The sequence below is a fragment of the Varroa destructor genome, unplaced genomic scaffold, assembly GCF_002443255.2.
Source record: "Varroa destructor unplaced genomic scaffold, Vdes_3.0 BEIS01000007.1, whole genome shotgun sequence".
Taxonomy (NCBI): Eukaryota; Metazoa; Arthropoda; class Arachnida; order Mesostigmata; family Varroidae; genus Varroa; species Varroa destructor.
In genome coordinates this window covers 7,195,234-7,210,319 of record NW_019211460.1, presented here as the reverse complement: position 1 = coordinate 7,210,319, position 15,086 = coordinate 7,195,234, and the positions used below count along the sequence as shown (strand labels likewise).

The following is a 15,086-nucleotide window of genomic DNA, read 5'->3' as shown; positions in this document are numbered from 1 at the left end:
TGCGCGTATACGTGTGTAACGACTATAAATATATATATATATGAGGAGTATACGTGCATTGCTTTAACCCGTGCACATCGGCGTTCCGTAGCCAACCTGTCCTTTCCCCGTTTCTTAATGATTCTTCCTTTTTCTCAAGGAAGATGCGATGCTCCTTTGGAGATTGTTGGTTGTTGAATGGATCAGGGTGGTGACCGGGTGCCCTCTGGTGCTACTCCCGCTACAACTGCTGGTGCCGCTGTCGCCTCGTCAGGCAGTGAGGCTGAGACTAGGAGGTGAGAGCTGCTGAAAGAGGAGGTCACGACCCTTCTTTTGGTACCCAGTCTACCAGCGTCATAACCGTCACTCCCCGCGTTGCCATTGCCACTGTGAGCCCGTTAGCAGCCCTTGTACCCCCACGGCTCACTCGAGGTTGTTCTCGCGGTCGGCCATTCAACTTGGAGTGGCACAAGGACCTATCTTATCCACCCGAACGCTGACGATGGCAGCAGCAATAGTGCAGCGAATTTCGTTGACTCGATGCCGATGTCGTCTGCGCTGACTGTTTACCACCGCCGCCGCCGTTCGTTCATTCAGCTGAGCCCTCGACTGCGTATATCTGTCAGCTTGGCCAGACCGAACGCTCGCTTCTCTATCCATCCTTTCGTTTGTCCTATCTGTACACGAGTCTGCCTGCCAGCCACCCTGTCTGTGTATGTGAGCAAACTGAGTGTGTGTCTGCGCATGTCTGTCTGTGCGGACGTCTGTTGCAGATATCTGCGTGTGGACGCATCGCGTGTCTGCTGGGTGTGTACCATCGAACTACGTGCTCCTGGTCTTCCCCACTTTTGCTGGTGTGGTTCTCCGAGACGCGGTGGCAGGCGAGCGCCCGCTTGCTCGCTCGTGCTGTTGTATCGTGTGGGATGGCGCCACTAGCACAATTCGGCTGTTCGCACTCTGTCGTAACAGCAGCAGCATCAACCGTCATCATCGCCATCAATGCAACTGCGGCTGCACCCCCATAAGTATGGTGGACCTCTGCCACTTCTACTACCATCGTCGCAACGACGAAAAGAAGGAGCAGCAGCGGCTTCGGGACTTTATGTTGTTGTTGATGATACCGCCGTCGTTGCGGCCGCGGTCGTTGCTGCTGCCACTGCTGCCGCCACCACTCTGAACAGCAGCAGGCGTCACTTTCGCTATAGACGACTACGGTGGCGGTGGCAGCAGCGGCGGCGGCGGCGGCGGCGGCGGCGGCTGCGGCAGCAGTGGCGGGAATGAACAGAGGAGAAGAGGAGCATTGGCCTGGTCGCTCATTGCGCTCTTCACTCAGTCTCGTTCCCGCTGACTCGTTCGCGGTTCTCCTCAATGTGTATATATTACCCCCACGGCCGCTGCCGCCGCCATCGGGTAGCATGAGGGCGCTCATGTGTGTTAGGCTGTCTGCATGTCTGTTCCTGTGTGTGACTGTCCTGGCCCTCTCTTGTCGCGCTTCTCTTCCTGCTCCATCCTCTCTCTCCCTCGATGCCTGCCTGCCTATCTGTCTGTCGGTCGGTCCGTTTGTCCGCCGGTCTTGGCTGGCTCCTTCAGCTCTGGCCTGCGACCACCGTTGTCTTGTTTCGCCTTGCCTCCTGCCTGCTTCTGCCGCGGCGGCGGCGGCGGTGGCGGCGGCGGCGGCGGCGCGATGTGCGCGTGTGCTGCTGGTCTGTAGGCTTTTTTGATGTGTCGATTTTTGAGATGGCTGTGTCTTTGTCTCTGTGAGTGAGTTCGAATGCGTGTGTATGCGTAGTCAGCGCTGTGTGTTTCTCTCCGCACCCCCGTCAACTCAGTCTGCCCGCCCGGATGGCGGCTGATTCTTTGTGGAGAACAGACGGGGGAAAGGGGGAGCTGGCCGTCACTGCTAAACGGTAACCAGCGCTAGCCAGCCATAGGCAGCAGTGGGGTTGTGGGCTCTCTATTCCGGAGGCGATGCTGTCGTCTCGCCGCAGCACCAGTGGCGACGTGTCCAGTAGCGGTAGTAGTAGTTGTAGCAATGCTATGAGAAGTGCTGTGCGCGTGTGTAGTACGTTGGCTGGCTGTGTCCCGTTTGTACGAGACTGGGTGCCGGTCTGCGCGTATGTGTTGTCGCGTCGCTCGTTCGCGGTAGGAGACTGCTGGGCCCCGCTTAAACGCATTGTTAATTAACGGCAGCAGCCGGAGAAGCTGCCGGGTTGGTTGCTTGGTGGCGCCGCTGTGCTTGCGGCGCTTGTGAGCGCCGAACGGCGCCGAACAGCGGCCAGCGGCTAGAGAGCTGCCTGCTTGGCTGGTTAGTTCGTAGGTTGGTTCGTTTGTTCGTTGGTGACGTGCGGTGTGTTATGAGCGCTAGAATGCGATCGCTCTGAACCAGCAGCCAGGCAAGCAGCCACCCTGAGAGAGAAAGCGAGCAACAGCAGCACGAGCTAGCCGCCGCTATAGAAGCGGCAGCAGCGGTCGTCGTCGTTGCCGCCGCCGCCGTCGGCGACTACTACTACTACTACTACTACTACTACTACTACTACTACTACTAGTACGACGACGGCGGACAACGACACAACGCGACTTGACAGGCCACTGCTGGTTCAACTGGTCCAACTTGTAGGGCAGGGAGTCAGGCGCCAGCCCCGAAACCGCTACCGCGCCAGCAGCAGCGGCGGCGGACAGCAACAGCGGTACTACTCGCAGTCAACGGAAAGCAACAGACGTCGAGGACAGCAATAACTGTAGCAGTTAGAAGCGCTAACAACGACAACAACAACAACAACAATACGCGGAGCAGCAGGAGCGGCGGCTACACGAACGTGAGCTCAACGGGACGTCGGACTCATACCGAATTTTCTGCCAACAACAACCGGGCGGCGGCAGACGACCGTTGTTGTCGCTGCTGTTGTTGTTGTTGTTGTTGTTGCTGTTGTTGTTGTTGCTGTCGTCGTTCATCCAGTTATCTCCACTCGTCGTCGTCGTCGTCGTCGTTGTTGTTGTGGTCGTCGTAGTAATGGCGATGTGTTCTTCGTCCTCTTCGTTTTCTTCTTCGACTTCACCGATCAACAACGGCCATCAGCAGCAGCAGCAGCAGCAGCAAACGTGCGACAGCGGTCTGCGCTATTGACTCTGGCATCGTTATCCAGCAGCTGCAGCAAAGACAGCAGGAAACACGAGCTGGATTGGGAACTGTGAGCGCAGCACGGACGCTACGTCGCGCTTAGCCGAGTAACAGTTGCCGCTATAAGTCGTGGCAAAAGGCAGATACGGACGGAGACTGACGGGTACCGCTGGCAGGGCGAGATTTACCTTGCTGGGAAACCGGCACCCGCCTGGAATCACAACAGACCAGAGCTACGGCGGCGGCAGCAGCGGCAGCAGCAGTAGTAGTAGTAGTAATTGACGCTCAAACGAGGAGCCCTACGGACCCCCACAAACCGATATTGCCGGATAGATCATCTCCGATCGCGTTGACAACCACAGAAAAGAACGAGTCGTTCAATTTTTTATTCTTTGGATACTCTCGATGTGTACAGTTTTGGTAGCATTAGCCGATTTAAAAAACGAGGAACGGCTAAAAGACGGTGAAAGATAAAGACAGCTATCCAGCCAGCCAGCCAGCCAGCCAGCCAGCCAGCCAGCTAGCTAAACAAAAATGCCCCCGCTGATGCCAATAATAGCTCATACGGTTCATCAAACTTGTCCTGTCGAATGCAAGATTGTCTGGACGCCTACCACTTGTAATACGAAAAATCAATAGTGATAGCTAACAAGAGTTAATAATAACTGTTTTGCATAAAATGTTACGATCAAATCATCGTAATGGTAATGGTATTACATCGAATCAATGACGCTAACATCCAATTGTTGTAACAAGCACCAGCGGCAATACAAAGTAGCGCAAAGCGTTACCATTATCACTGGCATCGTCCAGACTGTGCGCATTTACTCGCGTCGTATCATTGTACTCGTCCATTTGCCGATCATAACGATTGTTAGGGTTCGATACTGCGGCTGCTAACTAATGTTTTATTAGCTGTAAGGGCTGATCTGTTTGACTGGTGGCTGGGTGTCGCCGACTGCGTCTGTACTGCTCAAGGTACCGTCGCCATCGCCATCATCGACGCTGCTGGCTGCCGTGCGTCTGCCTGGCCGAGCTGCTTCTTCGGAGGGTGTGATGGCCGCTGTTCTGCTAAATGACGGCAGGTTTCGCGTAAACTACGAACTTCGCCGAAGAGATCCACACGGTCGAAGCTAATGTAAATATTTTGTGCGACGGTTCCAAGCGTTCTTCTATCAGAGTTACTCTCGATTTGTGTGTGTGTGCGTGTCTAAGTGCAAACGTAAAGATATACGAAAAGTATACCCACATATATATATATACATATATATGTAAATATATATATGTATATGTGTACACACAAGTGCACGACCGTTACGGAATATGAATAAGGAATAACCTTGTACACAGCAGGAAAGCGAGAAGGAACTAAATAAAAAAGAATGTTTCTTTAGTGTAAGAGGCGAAATCAATCAGCGGCAGCAGACAACAACGAAGATCTGTCGAGAGGTATAGCTCCCATAGCTAGTCACCCCATTAAAGAGCAATAATGGGGGTCGGCGTCGTAACATGAATCGCCCACGAATAAATAATTCAAATAAATCAAGTAAAGAGTTATTCAGCTTCCTCCACTTAACGGCTTGTCAAAGACTTCGTAGCTTCCGTACGCACATCAGTAAAGTACAGATCATAAGCTACATGCGGGAACGCGCATTGAGCCCTACAGTTCATCTGTCAGTATAACGTCCATTTTGACAAGCCCTGCTTCTGGTTGCAGTCGACAACCCCGTTTGCTTTTGCGGCGATAGCGAAAACGATGTAACGCCTTTGACTTGTCCAGTAATCACTGCTGTCGCCAATGTACCAGAAGGAGACGCAAAGAGAAACACCAACAAATCCAAGACCTCGTTGATGACAATTTTGACCGGCAGCGTAAATTGTCAACGCACTCGTCATCAGTGTCCTTTGTTCCGTTGATCGTGTCGCGTGTCGGTCGCTCTTCGTGTTGTTCGCGGCTCTGGTGTCAACGGGGTTTCGTCTCGAGTCGGCACAATCTTCCGCTATCGCAGCAGCCGTCTGCAGGTCGCATCGCATCCCACCGTCACCACCACCGCCGCCGCCGACGTCGACCGCGCTCCGGTGCTCCTGAGGCTGTCGCCGGAGCCGCCGTGGTCGTCGTCGTCGTCGTCGCCGCCGCCGCCGCCGTCGACACTAGCACCGACTGGCACTCGCCCGGCACCGCCGCGAAAGCAGCAGCAGCAGCAGGCGCAGAGAAGGCACTCGGGTTAGGCCGCAGCTTCCCCCGACAGCCACTGAAGCAGCAGCAGCAGCAGCAGCAACAGCAGCCAGCGGCGAGCAATTACGGAAGGAGGAGAGCAGCGACAGCGGCAACATCAGCAGCAGCCGAAGCGCTCGCTCGCTCGTTCACTCACTCACTCACTCAGTGAGTCGCTAGCTCACTCGCTCCGAAAGAGCGACTGTGTTCGCTCCAACAGCCGCTACTGTGGTGGCCGTAGCCGACAGCAGCGGCGTTCGGCAGTCCGGGCTGCTGTTAGCTGCTCGTGCTGGCAGAGCGGTCCACCGTTGTTCGAGAAGTTGTTGGTGTCTGGCGTAGCCCGGTGCTGTTCGGCACTCATTGTCGTCGTCGTCGTCGTCGTCGTCGTCGTCGTCGTCGTCGTCGTCGTCGTCGTCGTCGTCGTGGCTCCGGCTCTCGGTGGCAGCACGAGCAGCGGCGACCGTGCTGCCGACTACCCAGCAGCCAGCTCATGCCGACTGATTGTGTTTGTTGGTTGTCTGCTATTGACTGGCTCCGGCTGTTAGCCTGCCTGAACCTGCCACACTGACTGACTGACTGACTGCTTACTACTTTACTACTACAACTACTTCTATCAGTAGCACGGCTTTGCTCCGCCGCCGCCGCCGCCGCCGCCGCCGCCGCCGCCGCCGCCGCCGCCGTCTCCCGTCGTAGCCCGGTCGGTCTGCCGCTCGTCGCTTTGTTCGTTTAGCTGGCTGGTTGCTTGTTATTGGCTAGTCGCTATTGCGAGTCGCCACTGATGAAGCAGCGGCTGGTGTTGGTGCACGCGGCTGCCATCTTGTCGATGAGAGCGGTTAACTGATGAGAGCCCCTTTCAGAACGTCGGAGTTGAACTTGAACGGAGATCGACAACGTTCCGGGAACGACAACAACAACGACAACAACAAGAACAACAACACAAGCAGGAAAAAGACGGCGTGTAGCAATCGCAGAAGCGACAGCAACAACAAAGTACGACAGCAACAACAACAACAACAACAACAACAACAGCAACAACAACAATAATAATAACAGCAGCAGCAGCAGCAGCAGCAACAACAATAACAACAGCAACAGCGAGCCAACAGGAGAGATTGCGGCAGCAACAACCAACTGCACTACAACAGCTAACACAAAAGTATTCAGAGAGCGGCGACCGATTGAGAGTGCGACGGTTATAAGCACAGACGAAGAACTACTTCTGCCACGAAAACGACGATAGTAACGAGAAACGACGACTCCGAGTGCCCGTGCTGAGTGGTTGGTGCCTATTGTGATCTGTCTCCCCGTGAAGTGCAAGTGGGGTTGTGGTGTGTCCTGCGAGTGTTGTCCGAAAAAAGGAGTACCAGTGACTGTTTCGACGTCGGTACCTACGAACGACAGCATCGACAGAAGCAGGCGTCGTCCCTGTGTAGCCATCGCCGTCGCGGCTGGAATATCATCATCTCGCAATCGTTCCACCTTATGCGGAGCTGGAGTGTATGTCTTCTATGATTATTATTGAAAAGTGTACGTATTGAATCGCCTAGTCCCGCTGCGATCGCATGGAATAACAAAACAGCGCTCCGCACCGGCAGCAGGACCGGTTTGTTTTACTGAAAGCAAGCATTTGCATTTGTAAACGAGTGACGGAGTGCGACTGTACAACAATGTAAAGCAGTGTCCGTCCGCTGCCTGATCTACTACTGGTTTGTACTCGCTATCGTTCCGTAGGACACTGGCCGCATTTCTGCAGGTAACGAGCACAGGACCGTTCGACGAACGGTGGCTTCACGTCACTTTTTTACGCTGAAAAGTTGCTTATTGAAATTGTATCGAGCACGGAATTGTGCCAGGATCTGTCAGTGTTCATCGGTGCAGTCACACTATCAGCATTTAGCTAATGAGTAGGAGTAAATTTCTGGCCGAAGCACGAGCTAGATCGCCCGTCTATCTGGAACGAATACGACACGTCTCTCGTGAAGTGTGACGCTGCCGCCTGTTGTAGTCTGCGTTGCCGCTCATTAGAAGAGTGTATTCTCTCGAAGACGACGACGCCGGCGGTGGCAGCAGCGGCAGCAACGAACGCGAGCCGCATCGTTCGTCTCAACAACGATAACAGCAGTGGCTCAAAAGAATCGCGCCGGTCGTCGATGGGGTTTGATTGGCGTCGTCTCTACCTCACGCCGTTCAGTGTTTACCTACTGTCGCCATTGTTTTTGTAATAGTTGTAGTAGCGGCGTCGGTGTTAATAGCAGTGCAACAACCGGGTGATGTTGCCGCAGCTGGTGAGGCTGACGGGCATAAATTAGTTGCGACGTCTGGGAACGACGTCCGTGGCGATGGTGGCGGGGGTGACGGCGCAAATAATAATAGTAAAACAATAGTCATAATAATGATAGCGGTAGTAACGTCAGCATCATAGTGGCAGTCTGTTGCCTTCGCGTACAGCGTGGCGACCGTGTCTGTGTTGTCCTGCCCCGCGCCTGCGAGTCTGTGAGTAGCAGCTCGAGTGGTCGCGTGTAACGACATCATCACCAGCATTACTAACGAATATGCTAGCAGCGGCAGTACTGGAAGTGTTAAAGCAGTAACAGTAGCAGCATCAGCGTCCGCGCTCTATCGGAGTTCGTTGAGCGGCTGTGCCGGCATCATGTCAGTTTGAAAAGCTGCGACATTGCGTCCTGAAGGAACAGGCGAATCAAGCCAAAAGAACGCACGAAACACTTAAATGGGCGGACAGCGACGCACATAGATGCCCCCCAGAGCTCTGTGCCGGTGCGTATGTCCTTCTGGCTGTATTATTACTATCATCACCACCAACACGATTATTACTGTTACTGCAACCTGCCAGCGACATCTGGAAGTTGCGTCGTATTCATTCGAAGTTCCAATCAGCGCCATCGGTTCGTGAAGATTTTATGCAGTGATCAGTTTAAACAGTAGCAGCAGCAGCAGCAGCAGCAGCAGCAGCAGCGGCAGCAGCAGCAGCAGCAGCAGCAGGTGAGGTGACAGGGGCGCTGTCGGCTAGTGAGGAAAGCTGCTAATTGTAGCGGTCGCGGTGAATGTGAATGTTGATCGTCAAGACGCCGCACATAGTGCCATAGGGATATTGGCTAGTCATCATTAAAACCAAACTCCAACAACGGTAACGCAACGTACCCTGACCGAACTGGACGAAATCTAACGATCCAGGAAGGTACGCTGATCGCTTCGTAGATTGCTAGGTTAGCGCTACACCGAACGAAGAAATTATGCTTGCTAAGATTAGTATAAGTATTATAATGACAGAGAGACCGTAAATGATCTGGGATAGGGGCAAATTCGTGTAAGGGAGAAATGCAGCTGATGACATTTGTGCGCTCGCTTCAATCGAACGTTGTTTAACGCGCAGGCAGCGAATGTTCTGCGATTGTAATACATAGTTAGTAAAAAAAAAAATAAGCATGATAAATAAATCAGTTCACGTCGCTATCTAAGACCATCCTACATTGTTTATTCCTGAGGCTTTTCTACAGATCAAAACTGTTATGGAAATAGCCATGGACGACTAATACGTGTATCTGTGTACTCAATACACTCTATATATATACATAAAGCTCTTCTCACCTACCCCGCCCCCCTCCCGGACGCTGTTATGTTGCCGTGTTATATATGGTATCCATCGCCAATAGGTGGCGTTAGGTGTATTACGCCGATGGCCTGCGCTCGGAACCTGTGCCAGCATGTATCCGAACAATAATGACCTCCCTTCTTCTTGGCGATGATCTTTCTTCGTTGCTCCCTTGCTTGGTCGTTCGTTTGCTGGCTGGCTGGCTGGCTGGCTGGCTGGCTGATCCGAGCCCTGAACACGGATTCGTTCGGCCTCCCAACACCGTGAAATATCACATACGCACGCACGCACGCACACACGCACGCACGCACGCACGCACACACACACACACACACACACACACACACAACACATGCGTGTCATGATAGTGACGAAAATTCAAAAGTGAAACACAGAAAAAGGCAAATTTAAAGTTACGAATATATGAGCTGTCCCTTTATTTGTTCAGCACTTACGATTGGGTAAATAATTCAACGTAATTTGATTTATCATTATGTCGCTCGCTTCATATTGACCATTTTGGTATCGATTTACTTAACAAATTGAGACACGTGCAGATCCTGTTTAGGACGAAAGCATTTTTTTGTTAATTTTCTAATATTATTATTTTTTTTTGCTTCTGTCAAATGAACGAGATCGCATAGCTGATTATAAATTGAATGTAGGTTTAGATGTGTTCGCGTCGCATTTTCTGCGCATGTACACGTCCAATGTACGGTATCAATATCACTTCAGCATTCATCTTAGACTATTAAATATGGCTTTTCTCTGTACGGTTCTGTATTCCGTTCAGTAACAGTATGTTCCTTCTGGCGATGATGATGATGGCGGCGGCGGCGGCGACGACGATGCTAGTGGTGATGTTATTGAGATAATGTCGGACTAAATGGGCGTCTAGGCGACGAGGACGAATGAAATTAATATTAGATAATTGTTGTATAAATGGCGGCAGCTAGAGGAGTCATTAGCCGTCGACAGCAGCAGCAGCAGCAGCAGCCTCGGAATGGCGATGTGTTGTCGCTCAGTGGCTCATGACTAGGTCCTCCCTTTCTCTTAGACACTGTTAACTGTTCAACGGCTGGTCGCGTCTTTTAACCCAAACCAAAGCCAAAATTAAAGAACCAGAAGCGCTCCGATATGCCTGATGCTTTACTGTTGGGGCTGTTGCGACAAGCGCAAAGCAGCATAGCCGAGACGGACATCGCCGCCGTTGTACTTTACGTCCACACGAATAGAATATCATCATCGTGTCCGAGAATTACGTTCCTACTCCTATTGCTGCTGGTACTGCGATGTATGTAGGTAGCATTTGGCCAGTAATAACTAACTAACAATAATATATCATCATCTATTATTACGACGGACACAGCGCTGTGGCATAAGTGCTATACTCGTCAGCAGCGCGACCAACGCATTTGTTGTTTGCTAGCGGGTGTTGCTTGTTCATTTGATGTTGGGCTTGGGTCGCGGCGGCATCTTGTCCCGTACCCACATGCAGCCCGTCCGGTGTCGTCTCGTCGTTGTCGCAGACTCAGTCGTTGACGCGCGGTAGCAACGGTCAGTAGAGGCACAATGCAAGCAGTCATTGCAGAAGTACAGAGCTGTAATAATTCAACGATATTCCTTTATATCTATATAGCAATAGATGACACGGCCAGCGGGCGGCTGAGAGCCAAAGGGTTTATCGAAGCGGAGTTTGGCGCTGTGGCCAGCATTGAGAACATTTGTAACACATGCAAACATACAAATAGATGTCGAGTCACACGGTTGCTAATTGTATGTCTGCCCGCTACAAAACAAAGCGGGAATTAACGAGAGCAAACGATGGCTAATTTTTCTAGTGGGGTTCGTCATTTTAAAATCATTGCTCAGTCCGTCCGTTGCATAATAGACTATCGCTAGGTTCAAGCAACGTGTAAACGTCGTCGACTTTAAAATAATCTTTATTGTTTCGTTTGTCATACACTAATCACTGTCTATGCATTATATATAGAAATAACAGAATCGCACACAGACACTAATAATGGCCGTACTTGAAATGCTATCCAGGGTGACGGTGCAGATTGGTATCGTACCAAGATGTCATTTTATCGGTTTCATTTGCATCTCCGGTATGGAGTGATGCGAAAATTAACGGTATAGCATTTGTTCGCCCCACGAACGCCCGAGACATCGGCGTTAATCAGTACTATGCGTATATCTTTAAGGATATTAGGAATTCCTATAGTTACCGGTCTAATTAAAGTTTGACTACAAGATGACGTCTGTGCTGAACGTTTCCTCGGTGCCTTATTTACCTGTTCCATTAACGGCAGACCAATGGAAAGTTAAATTCTTGCGCAATTTGGAAAAATTCTAATGAATAGTCCTAAGAGGCAGAAGGATTCTGTTATACTTTTGGATTTTAAACGAGCAAAAAGTATTTGCAATACGACAGCGTCATAGAAAGAGAATTGTTGCAAAAATTAAGACCCAGCTGGCCCACATTATTGCTTCGATGGACGTGACGCCGATGGGTGAATCTTTGTCGAAAAGGGGTAAATTTTTAAGCTATAAAACTTCACCGCTGGAGCTTAACGTGTAGAATCGTCTTCGCTATTTTCTTCTGGTTCAGATTCTTGTCGTTCGCGGTGTTCGGTAAAAAGCGTTCGATTATCCTGGATGAATGCCATGCGACAATTACTTTAGGAAAATCTATTTTATTTATTAGAACAAAATTTACATACACGAAAATATTTTTCAGTGTACAACTTTATGCAAAAAGATCATCACATATAGTTTGTACCGTATTACTATGCCGCCTTTGTGGACTAAGGGCCTATTCAACAATTCTCATGATGGGTGAAAAATAGTTGATGGCTGAGCCGCTGTTACATACTATTAGCCAATGGGCAGTTTCATGCACCTCCACTCATTAAATCCATTATGTTTCTTATTTTTTGCTTTTTTTTTTGTAGTGTTCTTTTGTGTCTGCCTTAAGTATAGCATGGTTCAGCGCGGCCGAAAATTGTGACAGCCAAGGTGGTTTACATAAGACATATAGTATCATATCAGTGAAGGTTCAATTAGTATGTTTGATTTGTTCGAGTGATAGCGCAAGTTGCACAAAACATTTTTATCAGATATGTTTGAGTAACAATATATATATAAGTTAAATCGCCCCTGTGGAGCGACAGTTTCTTTTCAACCTTGCTTGTCCTTTAAAGGTAAGATCGAGCGCCTGATTTTCTAAGAGTTTGCCGCTGCTCGTTTTAGGACGTGGGTATCTGCCGTTGGCGCATATTTACAATATTCGAAAAGCTTGACGGTACAAATTGGGCACAGCCCGAAACAAGCGGGTTGCCGGCTATTGTCTTCTAAGCGGCAAGAACTAAAAGACGAAGGTCGCTAGTCGCCAGTGATTCTATTATATCCTTGTCATTACATAGATAGATGCCTGGTGGATATATATGCGCCCTCATTTCCGCCCTTTTCGGCCGTTTTGAGATATCTGTTATTATATTGAGTCTAGTTCTAGTTTAGTTGTTTCTAAATCTCGCCGAACGATACAGTCGTATTAGGAATTAGAGCGGCCTTCAAAGGCTTCAGTAGTTCTAATGTTGGCAGCGTTTCTTTTTATTTACTTATTTCTAGTATGAGACTTTTCCTAAAAGTGCCATTTAAATATCAATGATTTAAATTTAGCGCAATTTTACTTAATATTCACTTGTGTCTCGAACATAAATGTAATGCGGTCATTTTTAAGCGACGCCCTAAATACGAAAGGAAGTCACAATGCGGGAGATAAATATAATTTATAGATAGATGGTCGTTGTGTTAGTGAGTCGAGATGCCTCTGGGCATTCGTCGGTAGCAAAAGTTCGCCTACCCAACTAGTCGCCAATTACCTTCGTTGTACTCAAATTATGAAAAAGATTCGTTCGATTCTGGCCGGTGGTCGGTGATGTGCTTATGAACCGTTTCGAGCTTCGCATTGGGGTTCATTCAGCATTTGCAGAAACAGCAGCCCCTGATTATGATAGTTTACTCCGTTGTCTGTTTCGCTCAGCGCTTCAATCAGCATCATCGTTCACATCAGCATCTGTTTCCTTTTTTCTTGAATGCCTCAACTGCCCAAATCTCATTGCGCGCTTTCTCTGTACATGCATTGTCTGCCGGAAGCATGCGTTGCTATAACCTATAATGTAATAGCTAGTGCTGCTTTGGTCAAGAAAGCCCTCGATTTCTTTGGGTGTTCGGTAGCGTGTTTTGCTGCGACCATCCGTATTTTTCTTACCGCGTCGATCCATTTGTCTGCGTGCTAGTTGCTAGCGTAGTATTCGAGACGTGCGTTGTCACTGCTACTACTGCCATTCCAGTGTTTCTCCATTCGTTAGTCTCTTACTTTATTTATGTGAATCCATCTATTTATTTGTCATGAAGCCAGCAACTTTCACTCTTGGGCTATGCGTGTTTGTGTGTTTGTATGTCTATGTATAAGTCTTGTCTATCACTGACAGAGCTTTGTTTGAAACCAGTCACCAGGCATCTTGCATGACAGCCAGGCAGCCGGCGCAGCTCGAGTGGCTTCAGCTAATATGAAGGGCTAAGCTTGCGTTCGTTGTCGCCACTGTCGTTATTACTACTGGTGGTGGTGCTGCTGCTGCTGCTGCAGTATTACTACCACTAGTGGTAGTGATGTTCAAAGCGTCAGTGGTTACTAGGTTTATTCGTTCATTTGTCGCTTTTCTCTGTGTGCGGTGGGGTGGCTGTCGCGTGGCATCGTCGTTGTCGTCTTTGCCGTTTCGGGGTGTCCATCTTTCGACTGTTCTATGAACGTTTGCGTATTTTGTGATTGTTTGCGATAGTGCTCATTTTTGGAGGTGCATGACCCCTCCCGGCGGCAGCGGTAGCGGCCGCGACGGCGGCGGCGGCGACGGCGGCGGCGGCGGCGGCGACGGCGGCGGCGGCAGCGGCAGCAGCGAGGACTCCGACTGAAACTGCTTGGCTCAGCTCTAGACACCGCCGGCATCGCCAGCAGCGCCGCCGCCATGGTTGCGGCTGTTGCTATTGCTTAAGTAAGCAAGCAAGCAGGCAGGCCGGCAGGTAATTGAGCGCTAACTTGGTCGGTCGCTGGCTGCGACGACCATCATTGCCACATTGGCAGTTGGCAGCCGTCGCCGTTGCCACCGCCATTACCGCCACTACGACGCCAGCCACCGGGCGACTGTCGAGTGAACGATTGGAGCTGTGTAGCTATAGCAGTCTGGTAATGTTCAACAGTAGCAGCATGCGCTGGCGCCGCTACCTGCGGCGCCGTTTCGGAACACCCTTCACTTTGCTTAAGCGGTCCCGACAGTGTCGGCTGTGGAGGATAGCGATGAACGCAATAGGCAATAAACAATGGAGAGGCAACAGCAACATGCTACTGGCCCCAGCCAGTGGACAGATCTATGCGTTCTTGAGTAACAGCAGCAGCGGTCCTCTATCTCTGCTCCCGCCTCCTCCGCGTCCTCCGTATCGCCCTATCCCTCCCCTTGCATCGTCCCCCTTCTCTTTGAGTGCTGTGCGTGTGCTCTTATGGGTCTGCTCTCTGCTATAATGACGATGTATTCCACGGTCGTCGGAGCAGCGTGCGCTGTTCAGAAGAGCCATCGACGCTTGCGTGGTTTTTAAGGTGGCCACGTTTGCTGCCGTTTCTGTGGTTGACGTTGCTGTTGCAGCTGACGGAGATCGTAGCAGCGTTGGCCGCTGCCTTTGGGCGAATGTCCGAACGGCGGCAACAACGAACCACGAGATTTGCTTTTGCGCTACTGTCGTTTAGCGTCTTTTCGTTATGGTTGCTTTGGCTACTCTGGCGTCGAAGGAATATGTCAAATAAGGGCGGCACAAATCGCAATGGCTGCGGCAAGTTGATGCTGCCGCTGGAGAGCCGTCGTTGTCACCAACCGGTACCAGCTGTGCTTTTGCTGCCTGCACAATGGTTACAAATTACCATAGTGTATATGGCCATACATATGTTATTGCGGTTATTCTGATGGTTTCAAGTTCCTACATGCACAAATACTACTGCTGCCACGTCCGGACGCACACACAATGTCAGCCAAACGGCTCTTCAACCGGTGAACAGCTCTAGCAGCTGCGCGAACTATCATATACGATTAAAATATGGTTAATGTCCATCG

General features: G+C 50.5%; 1 protein-coding gene across 6 annotated transcripts in view; it reads left to right on the top strand.

The window, feature by feature from the left end:
• The first annotated feature begins 192 nt into the window (after positions 1-192).
• The window catches only part of LOC111254569 (uncharacterized), a 33,031-nt gene continuing 18,137 nt past the window's right edge, over positions 193-15,086 (top strand). For 3 of the 6 annotated variants that reach the window (XM_022815538.2, XM_022815537.2, XM_022815540.2), the window contains exon 1: positions 193-8,508. The gene's annotated coding sequence lies outside the window, so the exon portion shown is untranslated. The remainder of the gene's footprint in view (positions 8,509-15,086) is intronic. The other 3 variants (XM_022815539.2, XM_022815532.2, XM_022815534.2) reach the window with 2 other exon arrangements.